We start from the raw sequence: 17,641 nt of genomic DNA, 5'->3' as shown, positions 1-17,641 counted from the left end.
GTTTATCATTATTCTTAATCCTCTATTAATTAGCGGGAAGCGGTTCTCAGCTAATCACATTAATTACATCAGGTAACAGTGAGGGGCACAATGTTATCTTCTAACGCCAAATGTTTATCTTCATTTGCAGATAAGGAAATAATCCCGTCCGGCTTTTGTTTATCCCGTTACGGGGAAGGTATTACTCCCACCCTAACAAGCATCACTCACACCGGATAATAACTGGCTATACACAAAATGAGATTACCATAAAATAATTCCTCAACCGCAGCTTCTGCATTCATCAAATAATAATAAAACCAGAGAACTTGACGTCGCCCCAAGGGCTAATTAAAAGCCGGCAATTAGCATCCACCAGTCACTAAGAGATCCTCATGTGAGCTTATTAACAACTGCTATGTAGATTTATTGACGTGACCTGGCATGGGATACGGTCATTAGGTCGACAAGCATTGGGTCGACACCACTACGTCGACAAGAAGTAAGGTTGACACAGGTTTAGGTTGACATGGGTCAAGGTCGACATGGGTCTAGGTCGACATGACATTAGGTCGACACAAGCATTGAGTCGACATGGGCTAGGTCGACATTCAAAAGGTCGACATGGGGTTTTTCACTGTTTTTTGAGCCGACATGAGCTGACAGGCGATATTTCATGCCCTACCATCCATTAGGGTGTGGTGGGAGAATATAATAGTGTGCCAAATATAGTGGTGCACTTCAAATTGTGTACATGTCGACTGTGTCGACATTCAGGTAAAAAAGTGAAAACTCCCATGTCAACCTTTTGACTGCCGACCTAGCCCATGTCGACCTAATGCTTGTGTCGACCTAATGGCATGTCGACATTAACCTAATGTTGACCTTGCTGCATGTCGACCTAGTTGTTGTAGACCAAACAATCCACACCCCCTGGCATAAAGGCCCCATAAGCCTCACCAGAAAGAGCAGAACGGCGGGGGTGACAGCCTACCTGCTATCATTTCATCTGACAATATCTGCTACATCCATCCGCTGGTCATATAGGCAGATGGATGTATATCTACACTCCTGTTGGGAATGGGGAGAGATATTTGGCTACACCAAAGTCCTTGGAGCTGGCAGGTTTCACTCAACTGAAACTGCCCTCACTATAGTCTTTAATGCCCTGCAGTCACTTGCAATGTTACACCTACAGCACGCCCATAACACGACCACTGAACAGCCCATGTACCAGCCTACTTCCAGTCACCGGCCGGCACACCCGTCACCATCACAACCGATCGCAGCAGCAGCATCTTTGGCCGCAGTTTCTGTTGGGGAAAACATGGAGGAACCCCAGGAGGCACCTTGTATAGATAGAAGCCTCTGGAACGTTGTCTAGTTCTGTAACCTGTGTAATATCCCACTAGCATACAGCTGTAGCCACGCTCCTCGTGTCAGATTGTGTAGAAAACTGGCGATTATCGCCCCCTGTGTATGTCCCTGTAGTGAGAGTGCTTCTCAGTCAGCAACCAATCAGTGACCTGCAGTTCCTTCTGAGGACTCTTCTGACCATCAGCCCCCACCAGAGCAATACATGGGAGATATGCTGCAGCAATCCCTGGCTCCCTGCGGAGCATACAAATGGGGTTACTCAGCTTGGCTCGCTAAGCAGCGAAAATCAGTGGTCACCGAGCGATGAAATGCTGCCCGCCAGGCGAGCGAATGCCCTCCCCCGCCGCCTTGCAACTGTTCGCCCCGGCTAGCGAATGGATGGGTGCTGACGTAACCATTCGCATGAGGGCGTACGGGCGAAATATCATTCAGTGGTCACTGACCAGCAACTGATCTGCAGATATATCTCTGGACTGATTGGGCAACGCGTTCTCCATACACACTGCCCGATCCTTTTTGACTTACGTCAGAACTGGTGTCGCGTTTCCATGTGCCCATCCTGTTGAACTGTCAAACATGGCTGGCTTATGGTTTGGGTGTACGGGCATTTGGCGCATCGCCTCTACACACAGCACAATGAGCAGATATTTATATCTTTAGTTGTATCGGCCAACGGTTGTGCTGCACGGCCACCGCAATTCGAATTACATATCGGTACTTGTGTAATATCTGGGTGCCCGATTTTTTCATCGCATTGCATCGCATGCAATATAGTGGCATACAATTCATGCAATGCGATTTTTCATTGTAAAGACCCGATTTTTAATTGTATAGTCACCAATGGATGATTTTATACCCCCACTATCCAACTACGAGTTGATTTTATATAGTGTGGCGAGCCCGAAGCGTGGCGAGCGCAGCGAGCCCCGTGAGGGGGCGCAGAATACATGTAAAGTAATCCGCATCCCCTCACCACGCTTCGGGCTCGGTGGCTCGCTGCGCTCACCACACTATATAAAATCAACTCCATGCGTCGGGTGTTTACAATGAACAATCGCATTGCATGCCTTAAGTAGTGGCATGCAATGAAAAAATCGGGCGCCCAGATAATACACAAATACCGACATATCGCTGGTGCACACTGACTGAAGGTACAGCGATATATCAATTGAATGGCTGATATATCAACCAGTGTGTACCCAGCTAAACACAGTTCTCGCTGCCAGAGTGTCACAGTGATACCCTCTTGGTGGGATGGAATTCCAATTTCAGCGGCAGTGTGAGATGGTGTGTGGTATAGTTCACAGATGGGTGGTTATTCTGGTTGATTCGCAAGGCTGCGAATTTGCAGCCTTGCGAGTCCACCAAACCCTGCCCGGCGAACGACCGCCCCCCCCCCCCCGCAAAGTGTGGCTTCACCGATCAGCTGCGAATGGATGTTTTGCATAAAATCCGGTGATGTCAACTACCCGCCCCCCCCCCCCCACCCGCGTCACTGCCTCATGGGAACACTGGGCGTTCCCATATGGTAATGCGGCAGCCCGGCGCCCCCCTCCCCACGCTGCCATGGGTGCGTGCATCCGGCGAACCGAAAGGTCACCGTGGGTGCACGCACCATACGCCTGCACATGCGCAGATACCCGCCTGCGCAGGCGCGCAACATCGGTACTGAAACAGTCTGAATGAGGCCCATAATGTCTAGCTAGACAGTAAACTCCGCCCATGTGCACAGCTGCACCATCGATTGTGTCTGTCCCCCATGTGCAGCGGGTTAAGTAGCGATGAACTTACTCAGCGCTGCGAAGATTCTAAGGAGATCTGGGTCCGGAGCTGACGTCAAAGGTGCTACTCTCTAATGCTTGAGTCCGCCTGTCCTTTCCACCGATAATCCCAGAAAACAGCCAGGGGCCGCCCCCATACACCAGCCCGCTGACAATCTTGCTGCGAACGGCCAGCGGTGACAAGGCGCCGCTGGCTTTTGTCACAGAGAGAACTTGCGCACGTGCACTATGAAGCTTGTGCGTGTGTAGTCGTCTGATGCTGAATTAGCCCCATTGTCTGTAAGCCATCCTGATACCAGTCCCTGCTACCTAAGGGGAGGACTATCCATCCCTACTCCCTGCCCACGGGATGGACACACTCACACGTGCTCACCTGCAGACCCTTTAAAAACTCGAAGCAGATCTGCAACAAGTTCCCTTTATCCCCGGAATAGTACTGACAGCTGCTTATAGTCTGCGGCGCCAGGGAAAAGGTTAATTATGTCAGGGTTAGTTTCCTGGAGCATTTAGGCATTTGGAGAGGCAGAATTACTGGGCTGTGGATGGAAGGCATGGGAACAACAGAGGACTGGTATTAAACCTGCGCTCGTCTCTAAATGCCATTTGATGAGCTCATTGTCTGAGATCTCAGGATGTGAGGGATGTGCCAGGACCGAGGACCCAGCAGATGTTCCCACTTTGCATGGATTAATGTGCTGGGATAATTGAATTGCAAAAACTGATTTTTTGCTTCACCTTAAAGCTGCAGAATGTGCTCCTCGCCGGCAATTCCCACGTGGGACGATGCTGACGGAACAACAAACACAAGAGACAGACGTCCTGCTGGGGCGGGCGATCAGACGTGTGCGCTGGCTTTGCCATTATTTGGGCGTATGCAGAGATGCCTTTGAGCATGGACTAGGAAGATTTAGCTGAAGACGAGGCACAATGCGGTGTCCTGCAGCTTGATGTCATGTGACTCTCGTATGCTGCAAGGTACACTACAGTATCACAATCAGGGAATGATGGCTGATGGGGAAATCCATTCTAATGACGGGATACCGTCACTAGGTCTAAACACAAATGTGTCAACTAGCATTATGTGGACATGCATGAAGGTCGACATGGGGTAGGTCGACAGTCAAAAAGTTGACATGGGGTTTTTACTTTTCTTTTGAGCCATTTTCATGCCCTACCATCCACTAGGGAGTGGTGGGAGAGTAAAATAATGTGCCAAGCGTATCGAGGCATCGTCTCCATAGTGAGGTACCATGCCATGTCCATGTTGGCTGTGTCAACATTCGGGACTAAAAAGGTGAAAAACCCCATGTTGACATAATGCTTGTGTCAACCTAATGACCTTGTCGACCTCACCCCATGTCGACCTAATTCTTGTTGACCTAGTTGCTGTCTGTCCAATGATCCATACCCCTAATGACCAAGGGTGTGACTATCATGGGTGCAAAGGGTATGTTTGCTCCAGGACCCGCACCACCTCCCAGGCTCTCCACCCCCCTTGCAGGCTGGCACATGTCAGACTGAAGCCCATGCTGCCTGCCAGCGTGCAATGCCTGGCGCTAGTATTACTGTGCTGGAAATGCACACCAGGAAACTGTGGCTGTTACAGTGTAGCACTTTGTGTACAGATGGCACACAGATACAATTCATATATAAATTCTAGTCATGTTTAAATTGCATATTTGACTCGTCATCCATTTCCTACAAAATAAGAGTAGACTCGTTGCACTTATACCTTTGTGTGTGTGTGTGTGTGTGTGTGTGTACTTCCTGGATTAGGGCTGGGACCCAGTGGTGCAAGTAAGGGGGTACTGTGTGGTACGGAGTAAGAAATATGTTGCAGGTACGCAGTACCACTTACCCCCTGACCCACTGTCAATTCTATTTTTATTTTAAGTCTAAATATAATGCATCCGCAGCACGCCCACCCAGCGTTATGATTGGTGCTGTATGCAGCTACCGGTTACTGCTGATTTAGCCTGTCACACTGACAGGCATCAGCGGCGCCGGCAGCATGAAGAGCAGGCTCCACAATTGTAAGCACAAGCTGCCTGGCTCTCCCCCAAGCAAGAGCCAACCCACCCCCAGCCATTCCCTGTTTCTCATTCCCTGTCTCCTGATGCCACGCCACTATTGTCATTTAGTCACTCCTCTAGCTTTGTGTGACTACGCCCCCCTCATGACACATGGCCACGCCCATTTTTGGTGGAGGCTATCAGTACCACCAAGAAAAAAATTCTACTTGCACCACTGCTGGGACCTCTCTGCTGTGGTGTGGAGGACTCCTTACCTCTCTGCTGTGGTGTGGAGGACTCCTTACCTCTCTGCTGTGGACTACATGGGTACTACAATGGGTAAACGGAACACAAAACTCTACCTTCCTTTTACTAATGCAACCAGGTAACATTTGCAGCAAAGTAACCATCTTTAAGGCGCCTAGAGAATTATGCTGCTTTATCCTATACCTTTATCTAACACTTAAGCCTAGAAATAACTCACACTGACACCTTAACTATAAATAAGACACGGACACCAACTGCGTAAGTTTAAAGGTCATCTAGAATATTTATTGAAAGATGGTATGACCCTAATTGTTTTAGGGATGGCAAGAAGAAGCACTTGAGACCAGCACCCTCAAAACGCGGATGCCCCTCATGGCGGCGACCAGGTCGCCCCACTCGCTGGCATCACTCAACAATTGTGTGTACAGCCCGCTCCGCAGCGGCATGCCACGCCCCTCCTAGGGCCAGACGCGGGCACTTCCAGGAAGTGTCCAGCGCCCCACCGCGTTGAGTCGGGACTCGCCTACCTTCTTGGCAGAGGGGCGGGCCATACCCCACGGAGACCACCTGACACCACACCTGAGTGCTGGTCGAGAGCGCTCAACCGCCACTGCCTTGGCACGCCTACCCCGCCGGGTCAACGTGTGCCACAAGGCCCGCCACCCTAAAAACAACTACCTACGCCCTAACTACGCTAAACACAAAAGAATATCCTGCAGGAAAATAGCCATACCGGGGTCCGATAGGTGAACCCCGTCCGGCCTATACAGCCTCGGGTTGTCTTTTACAATGGTGGGATGCCTGACTGCTTTACCACCCTTTGCCACTACGTATCTGGATACGGCGTGGTTCACTTTCTTTCTGGCCTTCTCAACAGCCTCTATGCTCCGACACCCCCGCCATGTGAAACGGGGAACTATGTCGGACCAAACCAGCAGTACACCTGGCCAACGCTCCTGTATCCTCGCCATGTCTTTCTCAATTTGTATGGTCAACGCAATGCCGGTCCGCTTGACCAAGTCATTACCTCCCAGGTGTATGACTAGCACATCAGGTCTGCCTAATCTCCGGGCTTTGGAGACCAGCAGGTCCCACAGGCCATCCCACTGAAAACCCCTAATGCCTAGCCACTGCACCTCCCGGGCCTGAGACAGCTCCGGGGCCGTGGCTGCCAAAGGGTGCCTAGCAGCCCAATATATATAGGAGTGCCCCACTAACCAAACCCTGCCCAGAGTCATTAAAGGAGGGGGAGGGGCTGAAAAAGAAAAGACCTAAGGTTAGCATATACCTTATACTGTAAGCACACAACTGAAATGCATTGACTGTAGACCTGAGTGAAGGGGAAAAATCTTAAAAAACCTCTGACTGATGGGGGGGGAGGCCAATTGTAATTAAGTCCCCTGCAGAGGAAAAAGTAAAAAAATTCCCTTCACTAAAATTCCGTTCCAAAACCGATTGTAAACAATATGTTTTCGGGTCAGCGCAACAGGCACTATATATAACTTATCTAACCTTACATATTTCTTATAGGCGGATGACTTCCACCTCCCCACCGCTTGAACTGAGGAGGGTGGAAGCCCCGCTGCGGCTGCGCAAGTTGCCGCCCCAATTCGGAACGAATGCGTTCCATACTCTTTCTCGAGAAGACCCAAGGCCGCGACACACCTCCGAAACACAGCCGCAAACTGGAATCGGGTAAGTGGCCCCACCTCCTTGTGTGCCAGGAACTGGGCCGCTTTGCCCGGTCCGCCCGAGACATACTCCTCAGCCAAAGATACAGGACATATCGCCTTATTGCAGTGCGCTCTCAATGTTATCCAGACGCCCTTACCCGCTTGGTCTGTCTTTGACTTCCCTATCTTGCAAAGTATCTTCCCCCCGCGGAAAACCACATTTTCTTTAAGGAGCCCTGACAGCGAGTGTTTATTAGCGGCCACTAACTCGCTTACCCTAAAGGCTCCAAAAAATGCGAAGGAAAAAGCTACTTTGAAGAGCGCCGCCTCATATCCATTCTCGGCTACCTTATTTAAACACTGTATAAGGTCCCCCAGCATGCTTTCGTCAATTTGGCGACGGGAGTCTGGAACCCCCCGGCTGCGCCCTAGCCCAACCTTTTAAAGCTTTAGCCAGTACAAAAGACCTAGTAGGATCGGGTTCACCTAGCAACTTGGAATGGAAAGCTATCCCCGCCAAAGCCGCCGCCATAGCCGACTTTGACCTACCGTTTTTATAATGCTCCCAGACGAAGGCTAGTAACCGGTCCTCGACCGACTTACCACAGGCCTCCGGTGAAACCCGAAAGGCTGACCAATCCCTCCAAGCCGCCCCGTAAGCTCTACGTGTGGACGGGGCCAGAGATAGCAGGGCCAGGGACTTCATGCCGACTCTATGACCTGCCATACAAAAAGGGGGACAGCTGAGCCCTGAGATCGCAGCCTCTGGTGCCAGCTCGCGAAATCTCTCGAACTGGAACCTCGAGAGGGCGTCTGCTATGCTGTTGTCGACTCCCGGGACGTGTCGGGCCCTAAAGTGGATATTGTGCTGCAGACAATGCAAAACTAGGTGTCTCAGAAGGCGCAATGCCTCTGGTGATGTGGCCCGCTGGTTATTAACCGCATGGACAACGCCTACGTTGTCGCACCAGAACACTATGTTCCTGTCTGCCAAGTGGCTGGCCCACAACTCGACTGCCACAATGATGGGAAAAAGTTCCAGCAGTAATAGATTGCCCGTGAAACCACGGTCAATCCATGACTGTGGCCATGGCGCGCAGCACCATTCTCCTTGCAAGTAGGCCCCGAATCCTGTAGAGCCTGCCGCGTCCGTGTAGAGCTGTAGCTCCACACTGGAGGCTGGGTCCGCCGGCCACAGCAGCTCCCTGTTGAAATGCTCCAGGAAATTGGCCCAGACCGCTAGGTCTCCCTTTATCTCTTGCCCTAGCCTAACTGTATGGTGAGGGTCTCTCACCCCCGCTGTGGCCCTCTCCAGTTTCCTGCAGAAAATCCTACCCATCGGAATGATGCGGCAAGCGAAATTGAAAGATCCCAGCAGGGACTGAATCAGTCGCAGCCGGACCCTCCCTTTCCGCCGGCACTCCTCAATAAGCGCCTGTAGCTTCGCCACCTTATCCTCCGGCAGTCTGCAACATCCACCCTCGGAGTCTATTTCAATGCCCAAATATGATAACACCCTGGTGGGACCCTCCGTCTTGTCAGCTGCTATGGGGACCCCTAGGGCCGTCAGCATGTCCATGGCCCCCTCCAGTATGCGCCGACATGTGTCGTCTTCTCCTGGTCCCACAAAGAGGAAATCATCTAAATAATGAGCCACCCCTCTGCAGCTCGTACCTTCCTGTATGCACCAATGCAGGAAGGTGCTGAATCTCACAAAGTAGGAACAGGAGACTGAGCACCCCATCGGCAGGCATTTGTCTATAAATATGCCTCCCTCCAGCCTAAAACCCATAAAGCGGAAGGAATTGGGGTGCAAAGGGAGCAGCCGGAAAGCGGACTCTATGTCCAGTTTCGCCATGAGTGCCCCTTGACCAAAACCCTTCACCATTTCCAGTACTTCATCAAAGAGCTGCTATTGCACGCTACACTGGGATTCCGGAATGGCGTCGTTGATGGATCTACCGGGAGGGTGAGACAGGTGCTGTATTAACCTATACTTCCCCGGCGTCTTCTTAGGGACTACGCCCAAAGGGGAGAAGCACATGCGGGGCAAGGGTTCGGCAGCAAAAGTGCCTGCCATCCTTCCCAGTTCTATCTCTGCATACACTTTCTGTCTCACTACCCCCGGAAAATCCCTTGCCGATTTGAGGTTCTTATGGGATATCACCAAGACTGACTCAGGGATGGGTAATTGAAAAACCGAACTTAAAACCACTATATAAGAACTGTGCCGCCTCCCTATCAGGGTAAGAGGCTAGGCGGCGAGCCAACTCGTCCAGGACTATGGGGGAGGGTGCCTTACTTGTTGCTAGGCCCTGCGTCACCCTGTTCCTAGGTTCTCCCAGACTTACAGGATTTTCCAGAGTGCCCTGCCCCGCACCAACGGCATTCATGCCTGTAGCGGCACTTTGCGCCTCTCTCGCATTTGCCGTCGTTAAAGGTAAAGCACCTACCCTTGCCCGAAGACTTCGCCCCGGGTTTCCCCCCGAGAAAGGGCTTCCTGCCAGATTGTTCCGTGGATGGCTGGCCTTTTCCTATCACCTCGAGCCATATCTCCACGTGTTTGCTACCCATAGGCATGCTTGTGGACCCCTCATGAGCCCGGCGGAACTTCTCATCATAGTCCCGCCAGGCCCCGTTCCTGTAGCTAATGAATGTTTCGTTAACCAGAAACAGGTAGCGAAGAACATTCAAATGTTCATCTGGCCTGGTGCTAAGGTAGCACGAGGAGAATATGAGAAATCCCCTGAGCCAATTGTGGAAGCTCTTGAAGGCGAGCTCCCCGTTGGCCGAGGATTTCTTGGCCTTATCGAACTCCTTTTTCATGTCGGACGTTAAAGTAAAGAAGTCCACAAACTTCCCCTTCCTAATCCTCTCTTTCACTCCCCTACGGAGACCCCGGGAAATGGCCGTGTTCGAGCAATGAACCTTATCCCCGGCCGTGTCTGTAACTGGGGGGGGGCGCATCTTTCTGCTTGCGCTTTGTGCCCCTGACCCTTTTTGCCACTGCTCGCGCAACCAATTTTGCAAGCTTGCGCGGGCGCCCTGACTGCCCCTCGTCCCCGCTGCTAGCAGTGGAGTGGTAAGATGAGGATTCACACAAAGAATTGTCAGTGTTCTCACCCTCAGTGGATTCGGCCCCCTCCTCGGGCTCTGCCGCTGCCTCTTGCTCCACAGGTTGTTCGGAAGGCCTGGGCCTTGATGACCCGCCAGATTGTTCGGCGTCCCCTGAGGCGCCCAAAGAATCCCTGCCGCTGGTGGTCGCCGTGGCGGTCGGGGTAGACGACCTTGGAGCCGACCCGGAGCCTTGCAAGATCCCTTGTATGGCACTCTGCGTAGACCTCATGGCCCTCGTGGCCCCGTCCGAACCTGCTGATGTTTCTGGAGACAAAGGCAAGGCATTACCCATGGAGCCTGAAGTGGTGGAAAACCCTGCATCACCCCTGGATGCCCGCCCCCTTTCGGCACTCCCCGTGGGCGAGTAATGCGGCCGTGGAGGGGCGAAATTTGGTTGCTGCCCATATGGGTGGGGTTGACCCCCGCTCTGATAAGGATGCTGCAACCCTGACGCCCAGTTAGCAGTGGGCTGCTGCTGGAATAATGGCCACGCAGGACCGTAAGGCACCTGTGGTGTCTCACTGCTTTGGTGGAAGTATGGGAAACTGGGAGATTGGCCCCAGGTAGGCTGGTGTGCCATATGTTGCTGCGCTGGTGGGTACCCCGGGTGGCCTGCTGCTACTGTTGTAGGGAAAGGCCAGGCCCCTTGTTGGTGGTGAGTAGCGGGGGGCTGCTGAAATTGCTGGAACCCTGGATGAAATGAAGCAAGGCCAAACCCTTGGTGCCCTTGCTGCAAGGGTGCTGAAGGGGCGAACATACCCTGTGGCGCCTGGGCTTGCCCAGAGCCCTGGTACCATGCTGCTTGCTGCCCTGGAAACATTTGCCCTGTGGCAGGCCCCGTGCCTTCCCCGCTGCTGCTGGTTAACGCTGGTTGCCCCCCAGAAAAGGATCCTGCATGCGGGGCGAAACTGCCCGGCAGCAGGGGATCTGCAGCGTGAGCCAGGGAGGCCTGCAGTGTGACTATGGGTGGCCCCCTGAGGAGTGTAGGCAGCCTTGCTGGGCCTCCTGTAATGACCTGCATGGGGCTGGCACTGGGTGCGGGTGGGGTTGATGCGCCCCTGCTGCCTGCGTAAGGCAGCGCATAGACGGGGATACCCAGAGCTGGAGGAGGTGTACTCATACCCCCTTGCTCCTCCTCGCGGTGAATCATAGCCGCGTGAACCCCCACCCTGGTACCAGGTGAGCCCGCTGTGTGCGCTTCAGGGGCCGCCAGCGCCTCAGCCGAGGTGCCTGGCATAGCCCCGCGTGTTGGCGTGTCGCTGACACTACCAGCCGCGCTAGAGGCGGCCTGGCGATCAAATCGGGCAGCCGCCGGGGAGCGCGTGATCCCCGCGACGGATGCTCCGCTGCTGCTGGGACTGACTGCTGACAGGGGAACAATTCCGCGCTGCAGCGCCGGGGAGAGAGGGCGCCCAGAGCCGCGCTGGGGCTCTGTGGACGCCGTGTACTGGGCCGCAGCTGGTGTTTTACCACCCCCACGCCCTGCTACTGTGATCAGGGGGCGGGCGGCGTCCGCCAGCCAACGGGGGGGGGGAGCGCTGCGCTTAGGACGCCCTGACATCTTTAAGGTACTGTAACTAGCTGATGGACCAAATAAGTATAATACTTAGCTTAGTGTCCTTGCGCTTGTTCAAACAGGATTGTCCCAGCTGAAATCCAGACTCAAAGAGGAAGTCCTTCCTGTCTGCTTTCCTATAAGTACCCCTCTCTAAGCTGCCGCCCCCCAGCTACCTGATAGGGCAGATCTAACTGCCATTCACTATTTGCCTCCGGCCTTATCTTAATGTTTACAACTTTATTTAACTCTGCAAATTCACAGGCTCTTAATTACACTCGGGCCTATGCGGCCCTTGTTACATCTAATAGTATTTATACGTTTATTTGGTATGTTACACTACTTTACATTGTTTCATATGCTGCCCAATAGTACTATGTACTGCTACTCTATAGGCTGCCACTCAGTATTACCCTGCCTAGTGAGTGCTAACTATGGGCCTGATTCAAGATCGCTGATGGGCCAAGTTGCAGATGACTGTGAGTAGTAAGTCGCCGCCCAGACAGAAAGGAAACTGGCCCCCATGCAATCTGCGAATGAATTGCTCGAATATCGCAGATCTCTGTCCACTTCCAGATCCATACACAATTTATGAACCACTGAATGACTGTTCCAGCCTGTGCCAATGTGTGTCAGTCTGACCCTACCGGTCGCCTGCGACAGAGACAGACTGAGATGGGTCGCTGACGTCACAGTCCCTGAAAACACCTGGGTGTGCCTGCATTTTGTAGACGCTCCCTGAAAAAGTCCAGTTACCACCTCCAAACATTGGCTTCCTATCAGTCAACTCCGGCCGCATTGCGCTTCCGATCCTTATGCAATTTCTGTCACTATTTACATTCACGCAACAATCCATACGCATGTGCAGTCATTCAATAACTGCGCGATCTGCATATTTAATGATCAGCGGTCAACTCTGAACCAGTCCCAATGTGCGGTGAGTAGTTTGGTGCTGCTGGAAAATGCCTGTGGATATTATATCCTGGGATGGTTAATGATAGTTTACTCTGGGCGGCAGACATCCATAAACATCGGAGCATCTAGCACCTGAGGGCGCACTTCTGGGTGACATGAGTGTGCTGGGAAATTGCTCCCGGTCCCTTCGTCATCTCTCATCGGAGATGCAGCGTCTGAGGCAACGCATTGGTGACCATGGAAGCTGAACAACAATGAAGCACAGCTGGTGACAGTGTTATCCACATAAACTATACAAAGAGGCTTCTAGGACGCACTGCCGGGTGTCGGAACAACATTTATCATTTCAATTACTATCTATTCCCCATTTCACGTTTTTATTGCGACGATGAAGTTCTCCGGAATAAAATAGTGTCACGTAAAATGTTGGTTAAATATGAATTTAATGAAGATGTTCCATAAGCCCGGTACGTATGTTATAGTGTCGCACGTAGCCGGTCTGTTCATGGCCAGATGGATCAAGCTTCAAAAAGTGAGAAAATGCAGAGTATTAAACAGGCAGCCAATCAGCTACTAGCTATCATGTCACAGGCTGGGTTTGAAAAATGACAGGTAGGAGGTGATTGGCTGGTTGTTTATCACTCTCCACTTTATAACTTTTTGAAGCTTGATCGATCCGGCCCTATGTAATGAGGGAGCTGCTGCTGGTTGACCTGCATTAGGTCGACACACAAAATGTTGACACAAGCAATATGTTGACATGGAATAGTTCGAATGATTGTACTTATTGCTTGTGTCGACCTTTTGACCATGGGTTGGGTTTCCAGAGAGAATAACAGATGTCTGAACCAAAAAGTGTCACAGCTAGAAAATGAATAGGGGTTTGTGTATGTAGCAGTGATAATCCATTCATCGGTGATAACAGTCACCGCTTCACACTATGGGCCTAATTCAGACCTGATCGGATGACTACGGAGTTGCAGGTCGGTCAGTTATCGATAGACCGTGCATGTGTACGGCCCGTAATACGTATGCACGAAGCCATCCCGTGATAAAATCCTGCCACTTTGTTTTATCACTGGCCATTCCCAAGGTAATAATAATTTTATTTATATAGCGCTCTTTCTCCAATAGGACTCAAGGCGCTTAACAGATAGAATGAATGTAATACAGTACAGGAACAATGAAGGACATATAAACTTTTTGTAAACAATACTTAGGTGAATGAAGGAAAGTCTCGAGTCTGTTTTTGAAGGATTATAGAGTGGGGGCCTCTCGAACTGTGCGGGGAAATGAATTCCATAATTAAATAAATGCTCGACCTCTAGATGAATTACGGGAGATTCTAGGTACTATTAAGAGTCCTTCATCTACAGATCGCAGGTGGGACAGTATGGAATCAGAAGACGCTTCAGGTGGTCATGTAGGGCTTTGAAACACCATCTTATAGGCAGCCAGTGAAGGGAGTAGAGAATGGGAGGAATGTGGTTGGAACGTGGCTGGTTGATTAAAGTTGATTGACAGGAAGCCAGCATTTGAGAGTGGTAACTGTCCATTTTCTGGGCAGGTCAGGCAAAACACAGGCGTGCACAGGAGGGTAAGGTGAGACGCCAGCTCCAACCCCCGGTCAGCCTGATTCTATTGCTGAGTAAGTCCTGGGCTACACACACACTGGGGAATCATTACATAGGGAGCGGCTATTATCTGGGAGTGTCAGGGAATACTCAGGTGTGGCCAGGTGTGTGAGGGGAAGTCATGTGACATCAGCTCCGCCCCCGATCAGCCTGATTCTATCACAGCCGCTGAGTAAGTCCTGGGCTACGCACACACTGCACACACTGGGGAATCATTACATGGTGAGCGGCTGTTATCTGGGAGTGTCAGGTACTACGCAGGTGTGTGAGGGGAAGTCATGTGACATCAGCTCCGCCCCCCGATCAGCCTGATTCTATCACAGCCGCTGAGTAAGTCCTGGGCTACGCACAGACTGCACACACTGGGGAATCATTACATGGTGAGCGGCTGTTATCTGGGAGTGTCATGGATAATGCAGGTGTGGCCATGTGTGTGAGGGGAAGTCATGTGACGTCAGCTCCGCCCCCGATCAGTCTGTTTCTATCAAAGCCGCTGAGTAAGTCCTGGGCTACGCACAGACTGCACACACTGGGGAATCATTACATGGGGAGCGGCTGTTATCTGGGAGTGTCAGGGAATACGCAGGCGTGGCCAGGTGTGTGAGGGGAAGTCATGTGATGTCAGCTCCGCCCCCGATCAGCCTGATTCTATCACAGCCGCTGAGTAAGTCCTGGGCTACACACACACTGCACACACTGGGGAATCATTACATGGTGAGCGGCTGTTATCTGGGAGTGTCAGGGAATACGCAGGCGTGGCCAGGTGTGTGAGGGGAAGTCATGTGATGTCAGCTCCGCCCCCGATCAGCCTGATTCTATCACAGCCGCTGAGTAAGTCCTGGGCTAGGCACAGACTGCACACACTGGGGAATCATTACATGGGGAGCGGCTGTTATCTGGGAGTGTCAGGTAATACGCAGGCGTGGCCAGGTGTGTGAGGGGAAGCCATGTGATGTCAGCTCCGCCCCCGATCAGCCTGATTCTATCACAGCCGCTGAGTAAGTCCTGGGCTACACACACACTGCACACACTGGGGAATCATTACATGGTGAGCGGCTGTTATCTGGGAGTGTCAGGGATAATGCAGGCGTGGCCAGGTGTGTGAGGGGAAGTCATGTGACGTCAGCTCCGCCCCCGATCAGCCTGGTTCTATCACAGCCGATGAGTAAGTCCTGGGCTAGGCACAGACTGCACACACTGGGAAATCATTATATGGTGAGCGGCTGTTATCTGGGAGTGTCAGGGATAATGCAGGCGTGGCCAGATGTATGAGGGGAAGTCATGTGACATCAGCTCGGCCCCCGATCAGCCTGATTCTATCGCAGCCGCTGAGTAAGTCCTGGGCTACGCACAGACTGCACCCACTGGGAAATCATTATATGGTGAGCGGCTGGCCCTTGAATTTGCAGCAATGCACCAAGTCTCCGGCCTGTTTTATCTTGGAAAAACTTTATGAACGTAATAAAAAATTCTAGTTTTCATGTTTTATATGCCTCTGGTAAATAAACAGTTACTGACCTATATAACTGCCCTCCGCAGCACTACTGTATATTGCAGGATATATGCGTGGACTTCACCTTGTTGTACTGTGATTTATTACACTGTGCATTGTCCCCGGAGATGAAATACAGGACATCCAATCACAGCGTCCCTACAGTAATAGGATATATGACACTGCCTGTAATATCTGACACCTCGCTCCTTCATGCTATTACTATGCGCCTGTAAACATTCTGTTTACACAGCGAGATATTGGTTTTATTACATTCCGTGCACACATGGGCAATCTGTCCGAATAGATCTCTGTAGAAGTGTATTATCCATTATACGCATAGTAGCAAGCGCTGGGATAGGGTGATACCTGGGGTCTATTCATGTAACGGTGCAAAGCCATGAGGAAAAAAACATCTGTTCTGCTGCCACCACCTCTGTACCCAACCCCCGCTACATATTAGTAAGGTAGCTGCCTGCTGCTCCCAAATCTAGCTCAGTTTTCACCAGTCAACCCCCTGCCACCCCACAACCTGGCTAGTGGTGGATTCAGGAGAGGGGCTGCAGCACGGTTCAAAATTCAAATAGGGGAGCCCCAGCAACTGCCAGTGAGTCAGTCTGGAAAGGCAGTTTTCATATCCAAGGGTGTTGTTTCTTGATTTGAGAATTACAACTCGGCTGCAGCCTACTGTATATGACTAGAACAGATGGAGCGGGATTCATCTGTCCAGGGGATGGCGATGGCGACGCCAGCCGCCATCCCCTGCCCCGCGCCATCTGTATGCCGGAAGGGGACGCGACGGTGCTGCCCTCGGAGGTTTGCTCAGGTACTTCACTGGCGTCATGTAGATTCCAAGGCAGTATGCCACTCCAGTGTCTGCCGTGCCTCTGGCGATGGGTGGCGATTTCCGCAAGCAAACTTTCAAGCAGGGCCGGGACGATGGTTTTAAATGGTTATTAAAAATGTTGCTGCATGAATACTTCTGGTAGACAGCAGCCGGCTTTCAGATGACTCCCGAGTGGGCTACATTGGGAATTGTCAAACAATTTACCTATTTAAACACAAATGAAAAAGAGCCACTGTCCATCATGTCCGGAATAACACGCAAACGTATCTTACAACACTGGCCTCAATCCCCATCCATAAATCTTTTTGAAGAAATACTGTTTTATTTCTTTAAAATGGAGTGGATAGAGGCATCTTTATTAAAGGGGAAACGCTGACACTCATTTATTGTCATATGGACCAATGACATAAATACACAACCCCCGGACATTTTAAACCAGATAAGGACAGTCTTATCCTTACCTCCAAAAAAAAGTCTTGAACAAAGGATGGTAACACCCTTGTAACTTTCACTTTGGTTGCTTAATAATTTGATACAACATAAAATAACTCCTTAGGGGCGGGATGTATCAAAACTCGCATTTCTGTAGTGAAGTGTAGTCCTTTTTTTCGTACATTTCCGCGTTATGTATGATTTTTTTCCCCCTTTTCCTAGGTCCGCGGTAATGCAGAACTCCGTCGGAATCATTTCGTGTGGTTTTTTTTTTGCAGATGCGTCTTGCTACTGGGCGGGTTTCCCGAGTGTCTTTCTCCGGCGCCATTTCAGAGCTGTTGTCCTGACTGAGGTATCTGCGCGGGGAGACGGCTAGTTGTGGGTGTAGTAAGCTTACTTCCTGGCATTAAAACGCCTACCAGTTTTTACCACTACTGCTAATGGTATTTATTTATTAGCATGTTTTTTTTTTACTTGCTTTTCCAACGATGTGTCGGCTGTTTGGGTGATTGGTATTACATGGATGGGTGATTTTGGGGTATGGTGCTGTGCAGTCATAC

This window comes from Crinia signifera, chromosome 3 (assembly GCF_055691185.1).
Source record: "Crinia signifera chromosome 3, ASM5569118v1, whole genome shotgun sequence".
Lineage (NCBI taxonomy): Eukaryota > Metazoa > Chordata > Amphibia > Anura > Myobatrachidae > Crinia > Crinia signifera.
Note: the sequence above shows the minus strand (reverse complement) of the source record.